Raw genomic sequence first — 7,513 nt, 5'->3', positions numbered from 1 at the left:
TGGGCAGAGTCCTTTGTGAGCTAGAGCTCCGCTAGCCCCCTTTCCCACTGATTCTAGTGAGCTGATGTGGCCCCAGCCTGAGCAGAACCTATGGGCCTGGGTCTGAGACCCATGATCCTTCACAGCCTATTCCAGAGTGGGGAATATTCACAAGCAGTCCCCTTGTTCCCTAGGGTCCCCCAGGTGGTATAACTGCCAGGTTGCTAGGACACTCCCTGTTCTCCAGATGGCCCTCACCTATTAGTTTGGTGCATAAGGATCCCTCCTCCTTTCTTTGAAGCTACTGGAGGTAAGAAAGCAGATTCTGATGGATGGTTTCTCTGATCCAGTGGAGCAAACCTTTCCCATCCACTGCATGGTCCCTGTTATTGTTGTGACCTTTGAGTTCCACTGCAGCCGTGAATGATTTTGAATGAATTGTTCATTAATTAATCACTTTAGATTACAAGATAAATGCACGGTTCGTGTACCATAAAACCTCGTTGACACTCCATCTGTAACAAATAAGGTCCAGGAGTGTACTAGCACCTTTGGAAGTGGGGGGTTGGAGGATGCCTTCTGCCTATCTGGCTGACCAAGGAGTGATTTTCACGGGTTCTGAAGGCAGGAAAGATGGTGGCCATGCAAACGTCTGGCATGGATAGGATCACAATAGGGGAAAACACCCATTAGACCAGTGGTTCTAAACCATTTGGAGTGCAGGACCCATTTGTAAATCTTGATGCCTGGTCTGTCATGACCCAGAGATACCCCCCGCTCTCCCAGACCTGATGTCCTCCCTCCCTGCAGGATTCCGTGAGGGGGAGAATCTCAGAACTAAGATTCCAAATGCTCGGTCCAGATGTGAACAGCTGGGGCACATCCGCCTCCAGCAACTGAAGAGAGGGGCAGTGAGATGAGACAACCCCCTAATACTACAAAGCCCCCCGCCCCCTGGCCCATGAGAGGCAGAGGGTAAGGAAGTATTTGGGGGGTTGGAGGTGAAGTGGGGAGATCGGGACACCTGGGGGGTATAGTGAGGAAGAAGTTGGGGTTTATGGAGGTGGATGGGGAAGGAACTTGGAGGGGCAGCAGGGTGTAGGGGGACAGTAGGAGGCTGGGGGAGGTTTCGGGGACAGAGGTGTCTGGGGGAAGGACAATGAGCTGATTGTTCCCCAAAACACACAATCCCCAAATGTCCATGGGGGGCAGATGGTAAAAGGGTGGGGGGATTTGGGGTCCTGGGAGTAAGTAAGATGGGGAGGTTGGGGGAAGGAGTCAGGGGGCAGAAGGGTCTGGGGTGGCAGTGGGGGAAGATCTGGGGAGCTGGGGATCAGGAAGGGTGCTATGACAGAGGGGGCTCTGTGGGAGATGTATCTTGGGGTCCCCATTTGGAGGTTCTGGGGGGCCGGGTGGGGGGTATGGAAGATGGGGTGGGGTATATTGTGTGGGGGCAATACTTACCCGAGAATGTGACATCAACTGCTCCCTCCCAGCTGCTGTCCTGCAGGGCTGGCTGGGGTCGGCCCCTTGACAGGGGGCGGCTGGCCAGGCCAAATTTGTGTAAGTGGCATGGCGACAATTCCCTCAAATTTGGCCCAGTCCCCCCCCCCCATCATAATGACACTGGGGCAGCTGGGCCAAACCTGAGTGGTGGCACAACTCGCTGCACCAGATAACAACATCCGGAGGGGGGAGGTGAGCCCAGGCAGCCCTGTGATCCTTTGACGTGTTCTGGAGATCCAATTTTGGGTTGTGACCCACAGGTTGAGAAACCTTGGATTAGACTATCACAGGCAGGGTAAACTCCCCCAATAGAGAACGGACAAGTGCTCCCATGAAAACATAAGATTCACCACCCCAAATTAGGCACACGAGTCTGATATCCACCTAATGTTTCAGGGGAAGGCAAAAAACCCTCTCTCTCTCCCCTGCCATAATCTACCCGTTCAACACGTGCCGTGGTCTCCTGGAGTGTCACTTTCTCCTTGACCCCTGCCATGACTGGGACTCCGGGAGTGAAATCCTAGCCCCATTGAGCCAATGGGAGTTTTACCATTGACTTTGTTGGGACTGGCATTTCACCCATGGTTCCGCTTGGACAGAGAGCCAGGCACGATTCCACCTAGGAGAACAGGGGAAAGTGACTGTATAAAAATGGCTCCTTCCTGCTCAGCAGATCTGCCACTTGCCTGCTTGTCTCAGAGTCAGATGCCCTTATTCTAGCGACAAAAACAAGGCCTTTGTAGCTTTTGACTTCTGCTAGCACTGCAGAGGTGAATTCACTGGATTCCATTCTATCTAGCTCCTCAACACAGTTATGTGCTCTGTGCTAATCTTTCAGCAGGCCCACGGCATTCGCCATTGGAAAACACTGACAAATGTCCCCAGGGCAGATGCAGCCACTCAGATCCGATGTGATTGCAGAAGCATCACCCAAATGCTGAATTTGGACAGTAGTGTCTATTGTTAGCAATAAGAGGTACAGTTAGGGTGACCAGATGTCCCGATTTTATAGGGACAGTCCTGATTTTGGGGTCTTTTTCTTATGTAGGTGCCTATAACCCCCCACCCCCATCTCGATTTTTCACATTTGCTGTCTGGTCACCCTAGGTACAGTAGGCAGGCAGAGTGGTAGGGGAGAGATCTTTGCAGGGGCCACCTTGTATCCCTCTGCAGCTTCCTGGTTTCACAATGAACTAAGCCCCTCCTGAAACCTGACCTTCTTTCTCCAGCTCCACTCATCACACTCCAAGTGCAAACTCTATTGCCGGTGTGATGATTCATGAGGTGGAGAGAGAACCCACACTCCCCTTTCATTGCTTTCATTTCCAGAGGGGGCCTCTCCCCTTTCATAAATGGCAACCTCCCCTGCACTGATGTAGTCTGAGTTCCCACTTCTGGGAGGCCAGAGATGGTGAAAGTTCACCGCAAGCTCCCTGCCCGCCCCTGTGCTGCTAGCAGTGGGATCAAAGGCATAGAAAGGTAACTGGCAGCCAGCCGTTGGGGACTGCTTCTCCCCTAATCCACACATACTCCATTAAAGCCTGGGAGCGGTACCCTCTTTGTGCACAAAGTGAATTAGCTTCATGCCTCACTGTGCTTGTCCCCAACCATTTCAACAAAGCAAGGTTAGGTTATTATCCTCTATCTCAGGAGTCATCAACCTTTCAGAAGTGCTGTGCCGAGTCTTCATTTATTCACTCTAATATAAGGTTTTGCCTGCCAGTCATACATTTTAACGTTTTTAGAAGGTCTCTTCCTATAAGTCTGTAATATATAACTAAACTATTGTTGTATGTAAAGTAAATAAGGTTTTTAAAATGTTTAAGAAGCTTCATTTAAAATTAAATTAAAATGCAGAGCCCCCCGGCCTGGTAGCCAGGACCCGGGCAGTGTGAGTGCCACTGAAAATCAGCTCGCGTGTCACCTTTGGCACACGTGCCATATGTTGCCTACCCCTGCTCTATCTACTCTAGCCCATCTGCTCTTTGCACTCAGGGGTTTCATGGCTGCCTCAACAGAGACATGGTAATGTCATGATCGTATCATGGTATTTGATGCTTTGCATAAAGCCGCCGATCTCAGCTTTAAATTTTTTTTTAAAGGATCAGTTTCTAGCTCTTGTGGTTACAGGGCAAAGTTAAAAAACCCGACCCTTGTGCTCCAACACCAGATGGCAAAGACACCCCCCAAATATGGGGGGGCATTAAAAAACCTCATGATTTTTAAGCCCATCTAATGGTTTTTACAGGGCCTGATCCACGGTTTTTGAGCACTCAGCGTTAGCAATGCTGTAATAGCAGTGGTTCCCGCTGTCTCTCTCTCTTCCCTGTGTTAAACCACCCCCCACCTTCACCCCTGCCCCTCAGAGTGGAGAGAGTTAGTCAAATTCTCATAAACCACAGACTGGGGGGAGGCTGTGTCTCTGCAGCTTTTCAGCTCTTTGATGTCACTGATCTGAACCCTGGGTCCCGCAGGTGCGGCTGCTGTTGCCGTGGTGATGGAGGCAGTCGTCCCCTGACTACTTTTTCTGATGAACATTGACTTAAAAAAAAAAAACAGAAAGAAAGAAAGAAAGAAAGGAGCCACTGAGCTGTCTCCTGGGTGAGCGGACTGGTCTCAAACGTGCAGCAGCACGTATCCTGGGACTCCATGTTCAGTGGGCCAGTGCTGGGGGGGGGCAGCAGCTGCTCTTGTTCGCGCCCCATCTCTACCTAAATTCAACCCAAATACTAATTGCACAGTAAGAGCCTGCGGTATTAACGATGCCAACCTCTTACACAGTGTTTTTCATCTATAGAGTTCAAAGTTCCCCCCCAAAGGAAGTCATTATTATTATCCCTGGGGGGGGGGGAACTGAGGCCCAGAGAGGGGGAAGAAATTTGCCCAAGGTCACCCAGCAGGCCTGCAGTAGAGCGCCCAGATCTTCTGAGTCCTAGCCCAATGCTCTGCCCACTAGGCCATACTGCCTCACCCTGTAGTGCCTTACGGGGGAAGGGGAGCAGCATCCCAAGACATTGAGCTAGGGTTGTCCAGTGGTTAGGACACTAGTTTAACACTTGGCAGACCTGCATGCTAGACCCTGCTCTGCCACAGACTTCTTGTGTAACCTTGGGCAAATCACTACGCCTCTCCATTACTCCATTGCCCATCTGCACCATGGGGACAAAACCCTGCCCTGCCTTGCAGGGGTGCTGTGAAGATACACGCATTACAGTCTATGAGGTACTTGGGTACTCTGGTAATAAGGCCCATGTGAGTACTGTATATAGACCTTTCTCTAGAATGCAGCCTGTCGTATCAGTGGTGTTCCCCTCCTCACACATCTCATGGTGTGTCGCACTTTCACCCCAGGCCTTTGCAGAGCCTGATTGGCTCATCCTCCTCCCCTTCCATAGGAGGCAGCTATTCCTAAACCCAATTTCCAGAGGGGGAAACTGGGGCACAGAGCAGGGACGGGACTTGTCCAGGGTCATGGAGAGAGTCAGTGACGGAGCTGATGGCCAGTCCCGAGTTCTGAGCCCAAGGAAACAAGGCTGGTGAACAGGGTTCATGGATCCAAGTGTCAGTGGATAGAAAAGGAGAGTGATGCCCTACAAGGGGCCATATTAGTCCCCTGTTGGGCAGCTCTATACCCCTCCATTTCCTAATTCCCCTGACCCCTATCCAGTGTATGCACACACAGAGAGCTCCTCATGGGCTGAGTCTCAGTTGCGAGATGAATTCCCAGGCTGGTGCAGAGTCCGCCCCGCTGGCAGACAGCCTTTGTCATCTAGAAAAGGAGAAAGGGCACTTTTGGGCTTTCTCACACTGTCTCCCAGCTCCCTCCACATTCATTTCAGAGCAAGCCTCGGAGACGGCTCAGTTGCCACAGGAGCCGAATGGCGGACGCTGAGAATTGCTTCTGAGAAATGGTGCCTGGGGTTTAATCATCCAGGACCTTTCTGTGGTTTCTCTCTCTTATATCATCTTCAAAGTTCAGTCACGCTGGGCGCCCACACGGTGGCTAGCATTGCAGAAGGGCGGCTGTGGGACAGAGAGCCAGTGAATAATACTAGCAGTAGCACAGTGGCTGCTGGAGCTATAGACAGGAGCTTGCATTGGGGGAGTACGACACACCCCAGTGAATATCCCCGTCATAGACAGGCCCTGCTCTAGCCTCAGGCATTCTCCTGTGGGTAGCTTGGAAGGGGTGTGTGGCTGAGGCAGACCTGGAGCGCAGCGATTCTGCTCCCCTGTAAAGCCCCACGGGGGGTCACTAAAGCAGGGGCACAAGGCAGGGCAAATCTGGAGCTGCCCTAGTGTGCACCACAGCAGGACTCCATGGCCATGCCCGTGCAGAGGAATCCACTTGTCGGTGGGATGGCCAGCTGTTTAGCCATGCAAAGCAGCAGGGCAGGACAGGAAGTGAAGGAGAGTCCCCCACGCAGTTGAATCTGCAGTTGGGTTTTAATTCCCTAGGCTGATGTTTGGCCAGGACCCCAGAGCTAACACAACTCCACGGAGTGAAACATCAGTCCAGTATCAGGGCTGGCTTGTTCTCCATCTTAGCTTTCCATCTGTCTCACAGCAGCCAAGCCAGAGTCAGGTCCCAGCTGTGGCAGGCAGCTCTCTCGGCATTCCCAGCCCCGCACGGCTGTGCGGAGAGCAGCAGCCCTCCATAACAACAGCAGCTGCCCAGCACCAGGCCTCTGGTCTGACATCTCAGAAGATCTGGCAACACAAGGCCACCCCAGCACCGTGCCAGGGCAGTTCTGAGGGAGAAAAGAGTTACTGTAACCCATTGGTCAGCATGCATTAAGTGTTCCCACACTGTGTCTAGCCCACAGAGGATGTGGGTCTGTTACAGCACAAGGTGTGCACGCTGGTTCTCAAGCCCCAGCACCTCATGCTTTTAGTTGTCGAGATTCCTGGTGTTGGCCAAGATGGTGGCTGTGGTGCAGCTCCATCCCTCCGGGTTCCTCCGTCACATCTGCCTTTTCTTGGCCCTGTCCCCGGTAGCGGCCTCGCTGTCAGAGGGTGCTGAGCACCCACATGCCCCACAGGAGCCAATGGGAGCTGCTGAGAGCTCAGCACTTTCAAAATCCAGGCCACAAGGGACAAGTTGTGCATGGTGCTGAGCATCCCTGAGAAGCGCTGGGTAGCCCCAAACGTCTGCCCAGGTCAATGGGAGCCAAGGTCCCTAACACCTCACAGGAGCAGGGAGCACACGTGTTGCTCACACGGTTTCAACTGCTGCATGGGCAGAGAGCCTGGATCTCCCCTCTGCAGAGTGAGCCGGCAGGTCAGATGGGGTGAGTCTGGGGAGATTAAACCCTGCCCACGCTGAAGTTAATGGGAGTTTTGCCTTTGACAATGGGGCGACTTTTGCTGGCTTCAGTGGGAGCATCTGTGGCACCACCCCTGCTGTATGCATGGGAAGGCAGCAGGTAGCCGGGGCCTGAGGGATTTGCAGTAGCAGGAGGGAATTAATGCCGAATGAGGTGCTAATGGGATGCACCTATTCGCTGGGAGCTGGGCTGGCTGCTGACTGGATTCATTTCGGAGTTGGCCCACGGTGGCATAAGTTCAGGCAGCAGCTGCAGTGGCAGGGGGGCCAGACCCTCCTCCACCATCAGAACAGCTGCTCAGCCCTTCCCAGCTCGATGTCACAGTGGGTGCACTTTCAAAGGAAGCCTCTGTACTTTTTCACCCGGTGCTGGTTAAAAATATCACTCCAGATTTTAATAAGGGCTGTCGCTCGAGATATTTCTGTCTGGGAGCGGGAAGTGAAACCCTCTCTCTGGTCACAGCCCATCACTTGATTCTGCCAGAATGAGCTCGAGCTGCCCTTCCCCAAGGCCGGGCAGACATACCCCTTCCCCGGGCACTCCCACTCTTCCCAGCACTTGGCACTCAAAGCCCTGAGAGCCTGTTACAGCTACAAATGACTCACCCCCTGTGCTAATGTAGAGAGGCAGCACTGCCCAGTGGACAGGCCACTAGACTGGGCCCTGGCGAGGACTGGGTTCTCTTCCTAGGACTGCCACCA

This window comes from Mauremys reevesii, linkage group 27, assembly GCF_016161935.1.
Source record: "Mauremys reevesii isolate NIE-2019 linkage group 27, ASM1616193v1, whole genome shotgun sequence".
Lineage (NCBI taxonomy): Eukaryota > Metazoa > Chordata > Testudines > Geoemydidae > Mauremys > Mauremys reevesii.
This window is presented reverse-complemented; position numbering follows the sequence as displayed.